Raw genomic sequence first — 14,866 nt, forward strand, 5'->3', positions numbered from 1 at the left:
AGTTTAATTTATGCTTATATATGTAATACGCTTATACCCTTAGGTCGGAGTGGGTAGAGGTTGTAACATTAACTTTACTTAGGGTCATTCGTAACAGGCCTGGGCCTGGTTTCATATGGGCCACTTGAGCGTTGTACGACTACGTCTATTGAAAAAAAAAATGTCAATTATATATGAGGTAGCATTTCGAGCAAGTAATATAAATTATATTATATATATTCTTCGATATCTGGTTCGCTGAGAACCATCCTTTTTATCACTTACATCACTGGGCTTGCACAGGGTGAACAACTTGGCCTTATGACCTTGCATTCTAACAGCTCTTTAATCTTGTCGCTCACTAACGCTCTTTCATTTGGTCCAAGTCTGTATGGTCTTTTTTGAAAAATTTTTCTAGGGTCTGCTAATTCAATTTTCATTTCACCTGTAGTGACTGTAAAAAGAAGCAATTCCCTTTGTAAAATACTTTGAGTAATTTTCTAATAAATTTATTCATTTTTCTTTATCTTCACCATTAAGGTCAGTATGTACCTCAAAAATGTATCGTTACTTATTTTTAATCTGACAATTTCGAATTTTCCAGTAGACATAATGACATGAAAAACCTTTCTCGACCAATCACAATTTCGTTCTTCAAATATATGTACATCGCCCAAAACTTGATCTGGAAATGCCCACATGTGGTCAATCCTCCTGCCCTTAATGTGATAGAAAACTTATGGGCAATATTGGACATGGCCATCCGGAAAAGGTCAATTTCCAATAAAAATGATCTTAAAAATGCCCTCCTGGAAGAATGGGCAAAAATATCTGCTGAAGTCACCAAAAAATTGGCTTCTTCAATGGAAACACGCATTAAAGAGGTCATTAAACAAAAGGGGAGGCCACAATAAATACTAGGTTAATTTTTTTAGAATAATTTTTAGGGTTGAGTGCAGTGCACGAAATAAGCTGTGACATAGGAAAAGCCACTGATGTTCATTTTTTTTAGTTTTAATTATTATTTTAAAAGTAAGAAAAACAATGAAGTGCCGAAATATATTATTAATGACTACTAAATAAAACTGCATTTAAATTGTTTTGATATCTTCAATAGTTTAAGCGGTACACGCTGTTAAAGTTTTATTGCACCCCTGCACGAAATAAGCTGTGAGCCACTGTACATTTACATTTTTCTTACGTTTTTTATTGCTTTATGGTCACATAATTGGCACAAAAAAAATTTTACTTTGAAAACTTGTTTTTTGCGGAAATTTGGTCAAATTATTTTAAAACTTTGGGATTTATTACTTTACTTGGATATTACACAGATAGAACTTCTATCTGCACTACACTCCCTTAAAGAAACAACGCCAGGCCTAAACCGTATATTTTACCCTATGATTAAAAACACCTCTTACTCAGTAAAAACTAGAATCACAGACCATTTCAAAAATATTTTCAACAACTTTATTCCTCAATCTTACAAAACTAGCCTAGTGATTCCTATCCTTAAACCTAACTCAAACAAAACGGTAATAACCAGTTATAGACCAATCTCACTGAACTGTTGTTTATCAAAAACATTGGAAAAAATCATAGCCAAACGGCATTGGTGGTTTGTAGCAAAAAACAATCTCATTCACCACAACCAATCAGGGTTTAAACAAGGCAAATCGGTTTCAGACGGTCTGATCATTTGATAACCAAATCCTTGAGAACCAAAAAGCACACCTCTATCATCGCCCTTGACTTTTCAAAGGCTTTCGATAGAGTAGGAGTGCACACTATTGTCGACCAGCTAATTAACTGGAAAGTAGGCCCAAAAATCATAAACTTCGTCCGTAACTTCATGTCCAAGAGGAAAATTCAAACCAAAATTAAAAACGTAATTAGTTGTCCTTATCCACTCTTTAACGGCATTCCCCAGGATCACCGATTTCGGTCATCCTTTTCCTTATTGCTTATAATAAATTAGCAAACACCATCAGTCTGCAAAAAGAAATAGAATTCAGTGCCTATATAGATGATTTCTTCCTAATTATCCCCCTCAATAAACAAAAAAACCTAACGCTCAATCTGGACAACCTCTTCTTAAATATTCAGGAATGGTGCTTTTGCTCAGGAGCAGTATTATCACTAGAAAAATGCCAACATCTTCATATTTGCCGAAAACAAAACTGTGTCTGCAGCATATCATGCGACGGCATCCAAATCCCCCTAGTCTTCGAACTTAAAATCTTAGGACTAACAATTAACAACAAATACAGATGCGACTTACACATAAAGCATATCCTACCAACACTACATAATAAACTCATTATCATAAAATGCCTAGCAAGTCCCAAATTCAACTGCAACACACACACACTGATCAACATAACAAAATCTATATTGATATCTAAAATAGACTACGCCATATTTATCCACGGGTACGCACCAAAATCAACGCTCAACAAGCTTAAATGTTTGTTAAACGCAGCAATACGCACATCACTTGGCGCCCTACGATCAACACCTATATCAAACTTACTTTTCGAATCGAATACACCCACAATAGAACAACAGAGAGACCTTATTACAGCCAAAACATACAAAACATTACTTGACAGTTTAAATTCACCACTCTACAAACATATTAAGCAAAGTAACAAAACTAAAATATATAAAATATCATCGACATTAGAAAAAATCATACTGTTATGCAAAGAAAACCATATCCCCTACCTCCCGCTCCCAAACAGAGCAATAACCCCCCATGGATTTTCCATACTGTTATTAACACTACACTACAAAAATACAGCAAACCCAATACACCGACGAGTATTTATAGGCGGCACTTCCTTGATCTCAAGGCTAAATACAAGAATCACACATTTATATATACAGACGGCTCGTTGCAACACAACACTGCTACCTTTGCCATCACCACCGAAAAAGAAACCTTACAAAGAGGTATATTACCGCACTTCACATCAATACTATCAGCCGAAAGAATAGCCATTCTTAGTAGTAGCAATTCAAAGTAGAAAAGGTAACTTTGTAATTTGTTCGGATTCTCTCTCATCTATAAAATCTATCGGGAACATTGACAACAACAACTTTTATCCAACATTAATTAGGAATCTGCTTACCAAATCTGCACCCAAAATAAAACTTCTTTGGATCCCCAGCCATTGTGGCATTGAAGGGAACGCACTTGCCGATTCGGTAGCCTGGTCTACAATCTTTAGTCCGTTACACTGCACCCCTAACTTCAACACTAAAGACATCAACAAATTTCTTAGAAGCAAAAATATTCAACAACTTAGGACTAACATTGAACACTGCAATAGATGGTACCAACAAGTCAACACTAGCCTAACGGACCCAAGACTCTATCTAAAATCATTTAGCCAAAACATAATAACACGTAGAGACCAAATAAAATTAGTAAGGCATAGACTAGGACACACACGTCTCACCCAACAAGTATATATCGACCCCAACAACATCACCCCATGCCCAAACTGTTTATGTGTAAGTAACCTCAACATTACCCACATCCTTAAAGAATGCCCAGTAACCCAGCACCTTAGGAACCAAATTTTCAAAAATACCTGCCCCATTTCCATTTTTTCAAATCCCACTCCAGAAAATGCATCCCAAATAATCCAATTCCTTAACCTTACACAAATATACCACTTATTGTAATTATAAGTATGTAAATATGTAAATTCATAAATATGTAAATACCAAGCCGAAGGCCTTAGCTGACATCGCTTTTGTTCATAAGTTAGCAATAATTTTAATTATTATTAACTTTATTATAAATAAATAAATAAATAAATAATTGGCACGCTGCTTCAAGGGAGAAAAGCTGGAAGTTATGGAATGGCCACCTCAAAGTCCAGACCTTAATCCTATTGAAAATCTGTGGAACGATGTCAAAGTGGAAATTGCAAAGAAAAAGTTTAAAAATTTGGAAGATTTGTGGTCTGGAGTCAAGGAAGCGTGGTATTCCATACCTAAGGACAAAGCTAGTGGAGAGTATGAACAGAAAATGTCAGGCAGTCATCGAAAGTAATGGATAGATTCTTTAAGATTTTGTGCCAATTATGTGTCCAGGCAATTTTTGAGTTTTTTATTAACTTTTTGAGTCTTTATGACTTTTTTGTTTTGATAGATTAGCCAAACCTTGGGCTAGGAAATGCTATCCAATATGTGTTCCTTATATTTTATTATATAATAAAAATTCCCCTTAAAAATATAAATATTTTTGTGCCAATTATGTGAACATAGCTGTACTTTTGAATAAAAAATACACAAAGGTTTTTTTTAGGTGGCTCACTTGGGAGATTTTCACACAAATATACATATGTATATGTATTAATTAATTAATTATATATAAATTATGAAAACCAAACATTCCACACTAATTTAAAGGTCATGCATTGGGAAGTTCAGACTAGAATTTAGATAATAATAAAAAACAAAAACAAGTAATAAAATCAAAAAAAAAAAAAAGAATAAGAAATTAGTAACGAAAAAAAGTTATTGAATTTTTTGTGTGTCATTAGCAAGTAGAAATGAAAATGCATAATAAATTATTAACTATTAACTATAATACTTTAATTAATTTGTAAATTAAGCAAAAATCACTTAGCATACATATTGTGTATATTTAAGCACATAGCAAGACGAAACTATATGGAAATGAATTAAAATTATGCAATGTCCTTCAATTGAAACCTACAACATGAACTTTAATAGTATGTTTGTACAATGACGACATTAGCTCGTTCGGGTGCCTTCGGCTAACCTCAGCATGAAATACGCTGGCAGAATTTTTTTCTGTCGACGTCAGTGGTTCGGAATATGTGGCGATTTTGTCCCCGGCGACATTTGGTACTGAAGGGTTTGTACAATGTAGGTACATTTACATATGTCAGAAAGTCTTGCATCGAATAGTTCTAAGTTTCCATTAGTTGAAAGAGAATTTTGTGTTTACCCATTTTTTAAGTAAATCGGAAAAAAATGATGAAATGACCCGCCTTCAGTGAAGATGTTCGAGTGTAAGCAACTTTGAGTCGATTTTCCTTGAATTACCAACCATGTTTCATACACAATGTCGATTCGACTCGATAGTTAAGAAGCCATTGGCTTTAAACACGCTCTTCGATCCTATACGGACGGGTTCTGAAAATCATCTTTTTTGAAGCGGTAATTAAAAAGTGTTCCCACGCGTGGTCCAAACCTTTATACACAAAAGTCACTTTTCGCCTTGGTAGCCAAATATTTTACTCTAAATTATAAATTCGAGGAATATTCGGCTGCCAGAGCAGCTATATATTTGTTCTATCAATTCAAGAAATATTATAAACTCAACAATATTTTTGTTTGTTGAAAATAGTGCGAACAAAAGATTCAAAAAGCCCGCGTATTCGAATATCCGAAATTTGGCATCTGGCAACACTATCTCAACAACTTGAAAGTTTTTTTGGTAAATGTTTACTACTACTACTCGAGATTTCAGTGTCGAAAAGTGGAAAAATCGGGTAAAGCTAGATTTCAGTGTTGTCAAACGCTGGCAGCCGAATAGTATATTATAAACTATATTTGCTCATAAATTCAAGAAATATTATAAACTCAACAATATTTTCGTTTGTTGAGAATAGTGCGAACAAAAGATTCAAAAAGCCCGCGTATTGGAGTATCCAAAATTCGGCATTTTGCAACACCATCTCAAAATTGAACAGCTTTTTTTAGCCGGAAACAGCTACTTTTAGCTTTAGTCCCGCTAAAAATATTAATTTTCTTTTGTTAATTACCTGAGGTCGTGCTCGTGGTATTTTTCTCTTTCGTTTGATACCAAAATTATGTAGTTTAAGCGCGTTTTGTGCCCGAGTAGTAGTAGTAAACATTTACCAAATTTTGTTTTGTTAATTACACAAAAACTACGAAATAAATCGCCAAGGCGCACCTGAGGTAGTGCTCGTGGAATTTGTCTCTTTCGTTTTGGGCCCGCGTAACTTAAGTAAATATTTACGAAATATTTGGCTACCAGGGCGGCCAAACAACGCGCCAAATAAAAAATAGCGTTTGCCATCACTGAAATCTAGCTTTAGCCTATTTTTCTACTTTTCAACACTGAAAGCTCGAGTAGCTTAGGTAAATATTTACTGATAACCCTTACAATATGGATTGTTTTTTATCGATTGTTAATCGAAGCTTTGCCCACACCTAATAGTACACGTCGTGCCGAATTGTGTGACGATTAAACAGTTGCTTTTTGGCTCTCGAGATGAGAGCAACAGCAACTTAAACTATTTTCGGTATTACTTTTCCCTTCCTTTATTTTTCTTAAATTTAACTTTTTTTAAAAGCATTACCCGGTACGGTTTACGAGCGAACAATAACTTCGACTTTTAAATTAAATTACGGTTGCAAACGATGACAGTTATGGCCAACAATCAACTATCTCTACATTGTATAACAATGTCTAATTAATTCAAAAAATTTGTTTCTAAAATTTTTTTTTAGTCACAACTTGTATTTATACTATTGCATCCGGTTCCCGCTTACTCTGAAGTCTCTCACCGTGAATTCAGACCTTTGGAAACTCCGTCTCCGAAAAAAAACGACGCTGTTGGCCGTTCGTTAACTTATATTTATATTTTATTAAAAATCTTTTATTTTTATCAACTCAATTAAGCTGTCGTAAGTCGATTGGCATTATGTCTTGCGTTCAAAAGTGGAGGCTTTCTTCGGCTGGAATCTTATGAATTGTTCTTCCGAAGGTAGTTGCAAACAATTTGGACCCTAGTTTATGCGTTAAAGTCCTTTCACAGATCAGTTACAGCCTATTGCTTTCTCGCATTAAGGGGACGTCTTTTTGCAGCTTCCACTTGGCCTTTCGTCTGCGAGTTTCAGGCCTCTGTTTGAAATTGATCGCATTTCGAATCATTTTGTTGGAAGTGCCAATCAATTTTTCATCTTAACGATACGATTTTCCCTCAAAACCTGGTTTTAGATGACGTTTTGGTTTTTTCACTGGGCAGTGGAAAATGGGCAAAGATCGAGTTCTACCATTTCTCTGAATTTTCCGATAAATCATTCCTGCTCTTAGCTCATAAGTTTTCGCAATATCCTCGGCTAGAGAATTATATTTTAATTCATTCACAATATTACTAATTTCGGAATCTTTGGGCTGTTCAGCCATAAGCCATTCAGTAGATATCTCTGCCAGATTGACTCGTTTCTCCGAAATTTTACAAGTATCAATCGCATCCCAGAGAACTTGCATCAGTATGCGATTCGATTGGATATTGTGGGTCAAAAATAACTGAAACTGGCTTCTGTGTAAGGATAGAAATAACTCTTTGTCTTATTTGTTCATGTTCTGACTTCCAAATAAAATCAATCATTTCCGATGTTAACAGATACAAAGGCTTCATGAAACAAGAAAATCCTTGCATAAATTGCCGAAGATATGATGCCAATCCAATAAATAGTCTTAAAGGGAATTTGATACATCCACTTGCCATATCTAAACATGTATTTAGCACCATGAAGTCCAACTATCTAATCTGCTATAAGGGGTAGGGGATATCTGTCTGAGACTGTATTCGCATTTAATTCACGGTAGTCAACGCAAACCGTTTTATTAACGCTACTTAAAAGTGTGGCCTATTTTATATCATTTTCCTTATCCTTGTTACTGGGTGCCGCCTCAGAAGCCTCGCGGAAAGCACGAAAACGAGCGCGTTCCTGTTCCCGAAAGCGACGACGTTCCGAAGCTGTGGCACCATAAAGCGTACGTACCACGGGATTTGTTGCGCAATAAAGCTGCGGATTATATGTTGGAACCTCAGACTCGTCATCCCATGAATTTTCACTTGTTTCCACTTGCTGTTGAACCGGTACGGATGGCAGTTGATCGAATCTAATGGACATATCTTCACTTTTTCGGCTTGAACAGGTAGCAACATGGCCCTGTACAATTCGAGAATTCGCAAAGGTTAGTAACAGAGTTAGGCTTACGTGCTGCATAAAAGGAACAAGGTAAAAAATAAACATGGACCATGCTCCAGTAAGATTTCTTTGGGCGACACATTGTCCAATCCCACCCAGATGCCTACAGGAACGGAAGGAAGTACAGATTCATCAACGAATTTGAAGTCTACTTTAAGTTCAACAATGATGTCAATCACCCAAGAGGAAGATTAGAAACTGCTATCCAAATTGTAACGAATAAAAATGTTTTAAATATACATACATATATTTCATTTCAACAATCTGACGATGTCAATTTTATATGAGGTAGCATTTCGAGCAAGTAATATAAATTATATTATATACATATATTCTTCGATATCTGGTTCAAAAGTAACAGATTCCAGCCAATGCACATTGGGCCAGATTCACTTTTTTTTTGGCATAAACTACATTTCAAATGCTAGAGAGCTAAAATTTGGCAACCATATATACATTTTTATACCCTTGCAAAAAGGGTATATTAATTTTGGTCAGAAGTGTGCAACGCATAGAACGAAGCATCTCCGACCATACAAAGTATATATATTCTTGATCAGCACGACGAGACGAGTTCAAATAGCCATGTCCGTCCGTCCGTCCGTCTGGATCAACGCAAACTCCTCCTAGACCGTAAGAGCTACAGAGCTGAAATTTTGCACATAGGCTTGTATATACTGCAGGCGTTGTATATCTCGGATTCAGCCGGATCGGACCACTATATCATATAGCTCCCATACAAACCCCAAAGTCACGAACAGTGACTTTTCTCAATAACTTCGTTATTTTCTATGTTATTATCGTGAAACGTAATATTAGAGAGTTTATTACGCTTATAAACGACTGTGCCAAATGTGATCAAGATCGGATGACTATATCATATAGCTCCCATAAGAACGATCGGTCGAAAACAGTGACTTTTGTAAATAAATTCGTTACTTTTACCGCGATTGCTTTCAAATTAAACATTTGTTAGTTTAGTATATCTGTTAATGACTGTGTCGAATTTGATAAAGATCGGGTGACTATATCATATAGCTCCCATAGGAACGATCGGTGGAAAACTGTGACTTTGGTCAATATCTTCGTTATTTCCTATGATTGTAGGCCATTCTTTCGCAAACATAAGCCTTTTTAGATAAAACGTTCTTCCACATTGATGGCTAATAGGTAAGGAAAGAGTTACCAAAAAAGATGCAAGGGTATACAAACTTTGACGCGGTCAAAGTTAGCCCCGGCCCTCTGGTTTTTTTTGTAATATACCACGTTTTTTACCGCTATCCGCCCAAAATTGTAAAAATTACCCCATTTGCATACTTTTAGGCTTTATTTTTTTTTTTTTAATTTTTAAGCCTTTTTTAGTAAACAGCATGTATAAAATAATTAAACGATGTCTACACAATTTATTTTTTTTCAATCAGCGCTTCAAATCTTCAGACGTAAAGCTGAAAATGCCCCAATAACCAATAACTGCGCGTTTTAGAATGGAAAATTTCTTATTATATTTAAGTAGCACACAAAATAGTATAATATACCATTAAGTTAGATGAAAAACATGAACATTAATTTGAGTATTCGACCTGCATATCCAGGGAAATGTCACTGTTTTCGTGATCCGTATCCAAGTCGCTATCATTATTGTTATTAACATTTGGTGCTTCTAAAAGTTCAATAACTTCCTTTGGTAGTGGGTTTTTCTTATTTTGAGCTAATCTCTTGTTAATATTAATGCTTGAAAGAAAAGGGTCAGATGAATCCATTGATCTATTGAACACATCCGTTATCTTATTGATACGAGAATTCCGTCTTGCATATGATCGTCTATCACGTTTATAAAGTTTGTTGCGCGCTTCAGATGCATTTTCCCCAAAGCAACCAATAGGTAATACTGATGACGCCATTATCTGCGAACCGTGAACCAAAACTTTATGGACAGTTGCTGACATTGGGTACCAAGAATAAAGAAGTGGCTAAATTTGGAAATATTTATGCAGAATTCACACGAAATAGTTATCAAAATGATGTAAAATCGGTGTAGAATATTATAGTCTAATCCCAATATTAATGAAAGTTGCCTTGTGTTTAACATTTGTATTTCCACTTCCATTTGCTCTTGATTGATCCACGTGTAAGCCCAATTCTCTCCAAAATAGTTCTTGTATTTCTTTTTTACGGGACATCATTTCATCTTTTTCTTTTTTATCCCTTACTTGCCACTTTTGAAGGTATAATTTATATGAGATGTGAAGTACGAATTCAAAAAATCTTATCCATGCATGTAAGGGACTGATGCCGTGTTGAAGATTTTCAGATTTAGACGCATAGCTTGAGAATTCACTGGTTGCCATGAAATTCTTTGGACTTGCTCCACAAATAGGACATACTTGATTAGATTTGGTTCCCGTTAGCACATTTAACACCTTACAGTCTATCAGTGTCAAATGGAGATCAAAAGTGATTGAAAGTTTCCGATCAATTGAGAAATTGACTGAAAGCTGTTAGGTTTTGTATTTGTGATTCCAAATCAGCCTGCTCTGCAAGAATAAGAGCTCTGCTCTCCTTAGCAAACTCAAGCTTTAGGGGTCTGCAAAATCTTACTGATTACGGAGTTAGATTAGTTAGATCCATAGAGGCGTCCCAAAATCATCCGTTAACTTTAGTGGAACAACACTCGTAACAAATAAACAATCGTCGTTGGCATCGTTCTTTGCCCCGTAGAGCCCTCAAATCCATAACTCGCAATGAGTTTTATAACTTTTATATTTCTATATTTCTGAAATACCTCCTCTTGCATAAGGATAATTCGACTAGCCGTGTGATTTAGCAAATTTTGGAGAGGTACTTGGGCTCTGGTTTCCGTGCTTAATCTCACTTAATCCATTTGAAGAAGAGACAATATTTTTTAATAAAGAAGCAGTATTGCACTCTTTGGCTTTTTTAGCTGACTTTAAAGCTGCATGCACAAGAAGGTTTGTATTATTTCCTTCCTTATCGGCAAGTTCTACCGCCCTTTTTCTTTTCAGCCGTGATCCTGCATCATTAATCGGCAGTCGTGGTCGTCCCATTCGGTTGGATAACTCTTGGTCTTGGTCGACACTCATAATTTTGGCAAGCCAACTTGAATGCTTATTTTTAAAAGTATCAATTGTACGATGGAATTTTTGTAAATTTTTCGTTACATCTACATAGGTGAAAACTCCTTATTTTCCTTGATATTTCAGCTTTCATTTCATTTGTTAGTCTCGTTGTGACTGTCGAAGTGAACGGACGTCTATCGCGGATGAATCTCGCATCTAGTGTCTCAAGTCGACTACAAACAACAGTAATTTGCCTGAAATTGTTAAAAGTTTTGTATTGTGAATTGGATAGCAAAACAAAAAGACCAATAATAAACGGTGCTTTAGTGCTCAAATTCGGTTCTTGCTCTGCAAGCCCCGTTACTGTGCTGTGATTGGCCAGCCAATCGGAGAAGCTGAAAAAATCGTTGCATACTTTCAGGCATCGATAAAAAAAATTTCCATTGCATAACCCCAAAGAGCCCACTGGAACTTGTGGTGTTCTTTTAGGCGGAGACAATTTATTTATTGCACTCCTCCGGGAGTTTAAAAGTAATTTCACCGGGTCTCACTTAGACCAAGATGGGCATAGACGATGTCCCCAGCGGCGTTGCCTCCAGCTCTGCACAATGGTTCTACGTAACCAAAAGGAAGGCCACGTCATCGCCTGAAGCAGATCGCAAGAAGAGTGCTAAGGTCCCAGCCAATGCAAGAACAAGACGCCCATCAACGGACTCCATGTCCACGGACTCTGACTCCTTAGGCCAAATGGAGCCTGGTGAAATCAGACGATCGTCTGCTGCTGGTCCAGCAGCTTCCACCAGTTGCCTATAGCAACAGATTTTCCCTGCTTGCCCCAACTGATAACCCTATAACTGACCCGAGTTTCGAGGCAGAGCCAGCCGTGGCTCCATCACCAGCTACACCAAAGCCACCGAAAATACCCCCCATCTTTATTTACAACGTGAGCAACATCACTGGCATGGTTCCCTCGTGAAGGAAAATATTGGTGGAGATGATTTCACCTACAAGGCGGGCAGAGATGACCAGGTCCGGATCATGACAACCTGTGTTCAGGACTATAGGAGCCTGGTAGCTGCGCTTGAGGCTAAAAAGACTCCTTTCCATACTTACCAGCTCAAGCAGGAGAGGGCATACAAGGCTGTTATTCGTAGCCTACACCACAGCACTCCTACGAACTACATCCGGAAAGAACTGGCAAAGCTGGGACACAACGTGCGCCACCTCACAAACGCCAAGCACCGGTACTCCAAAAACCCGATGCCAATCTTCTTTATTGACCTTGAGCCGGCCTCGAACAATAAAGAAATCTTTTCAGTCAAACGCCTCTGCAATGCTCTCTAAGGTATTCGAAAGAATACTTTGGTTCCTGAACACCAATTTGGCTTCCGAAGACATCACGGCACCCCAGAACAATGCCACCGTATTGTTGGGAAGATTCTCGGCTCCTTCGAAGACAAGCTCTACACATCCGCTGCCTTCTTGGATATCAAGCAAGCATTCGACCGTGTCTGGCACGACGGGCTTCTGCACAAGCTGAAGATGTTGCTACCTGCTCCCCATTTCATGGTTCTGAAGTGGTACCTCGAAGACAGACGCTTCTACGTCAGATATGAAAGCTCCATGTCCGAAATCAGGCGCGTCAATGCGGGCGTTCCACAGGGCAGTGTGCTGGGTCCTATCTTGTACACTCTGTACACCGCAGATATGCCAGTGCTACAAGACGATCAGCTTCTAATCGCCACATATACAGACGATACTGCGTTTCTCGACTCTGCCTGACCTTTATTTTCCATTTTGTCGCCAAAAATTTGCATAGAAGCAGCAAAAGCTCAAAATTAAGTGATCATTTTCGTCAATTTTGACAAAACAAACAGCTGATCAAACATCTGTTTTTAAATTTTGTTTTGATGTACCCAATGTATGCCCTTTTTAAATATCAAGTCAAATTTTTTATTTGGCATTACAAAATTTTCCTACTTTATGCAAAAACCAGAGGGCCGGGGCTAACTTCGACAGCGCCGAAGTTTGTATACCCTTGCAACTTTTTTGGTAACTCTTTCCTTACCTATTAGCCATCAAAGTGGAAAAACGTGTTTTCTAAAAAGGCTTATACTTTCGAAAGAATGGCCTACAACAGAGCCAGGCACTCATATCCCCCGGGGGACGAACACGTTCGGCTCGTCGTATGCGTGTAACCGAACGGCTGCCGAAGTCCTCACACAAAAAAATCAAGAGCATGAGGTTGGATTTAGTTTTTCTCAGCATTTCGACGCAAGCAGATCTATGTCGCTTTGTTGAGAGATGACACATGAAAAAATTGATCGTTACTTTGTTTTTATACCCTTGCAAAAAGGGTATATTAATTTTGGTCAGAAGTGTGCAACGCATAGAACGAAGCATCTCCGACCATACAAAGTATATATATTCTTGATCAGCACGACGAGACGAGTTCAAATAGCCATGTCCGTCCGTCCGTCCGTCCGTCCGTCTGGATCAACGCAAACTCCTCCTAGACCGTAAGAGCTACAGAGCTGAAATTTTGCACCTAGGCTTGTATATACTGCGTTGTATATCTCGGATTCAGCCGGATCGGACCACTATATCATATAGCTCCCATACAAACCCCAAAGTCACGAACAGTGACTTTTCTCAATAACTTCGTTATTTTCTATGTTATTATCGTGAAACTTAATATTAGAGAGTTTATTACGCTTATAAACGACTGTGCCAAATGTGATCAAGATCGGATGACTATATCATATAGCTCCCATAAGAACGATCGGTCGAAAACAGTGACTTTTGTAAATAACTTCGTTACTTTTACCGCGATTTCTTTCAAATTAAACATTTGTTAGTTTAGTATATCCGTTAATGACTGTGCCAAGTTTGATCAAGATCGGATGACTCTATCATATAGCTCCTATAGGAACGATCGGGGGAAAACAGTGACTTTTGTAAATAACTTCGTTACTTTTACCGCGATTGCTTTCAAATTAAACATTTGTTAGTTTAGTATATCTGTTAATGACTGTGCCGAATTTGATAAAGATCGGGTGACTGTATCATATAGCTCCCATAGGAACGATCGGTGGAAAACAGTGACTTTGATCAATATCTTCGTTATTTCCTATGATTGTAGGCCTTTCTTTCTCAAGCTTAAGCCTTTTTAGATAAAACGTTCTTCCACATTGATGGCTAATAGGTAAGGAAAGAGTTACCAAAAAAGTTGCAAGGGTATACAAACTTTGACGCGGTCGAAGTTAGCCCCGGCCCTCTGGTTCTATCTTTCTCTTGCATCAGTTTAGCTGCTGTACTCGTTTTTTTTGATTTGAGGCAAAATTTTGTCAACTTTCATTTTGCGCAGTGTAAAGCAACACACGCAGACAAGCAAGTGCACACATACAACTACATTTTTCTAGCGCTCTCTTTGTGCCGGGCCCTGGCCTACAATCATAGGAAATAACGAATATATTGATCACAGTCACTGTTTTCGACCAGTCACCCGATCTTGATGAAAGTTGGCACAGTCGTTTATAGGCGTAATAAACTGTATAATATTAAGTTTCACGATAATAGCACAGAAAATAACGAAGTTATTGAGAAAAGTCACTGTTCGTGATTTTGGGGTTTTGTAGGGGAGCTATACGACATAGTGGTCCGATCCGACAGAATCCGGGTTATACAACCCCTGCAGTATATACAAGTCTACATGCGATTTCAGCTCTGTAGCTCTTACGGTCTAGGAGGAGTCGTCGTGCTGATCAAGAATATATATACTTTGTATGGTCGGAGAT

This window comes from Drosophila tropicalis, unplaced genomic scaffold (genome assembly GCF_018151085.1).
Source record: "Drosophila tropicalis isolate 14030-0801.00 unplaced genomic scaffold, ASM1815108v1 contig_761, whole genome shotgun sequence".
NCBI classification, from domain to species: domain Eukaryota; kingdom Metazoa; phylum Arthropoda; class Insecta; order Diptera; family Drosophilidae; genus Drosophila; species Drosophila tropicalis.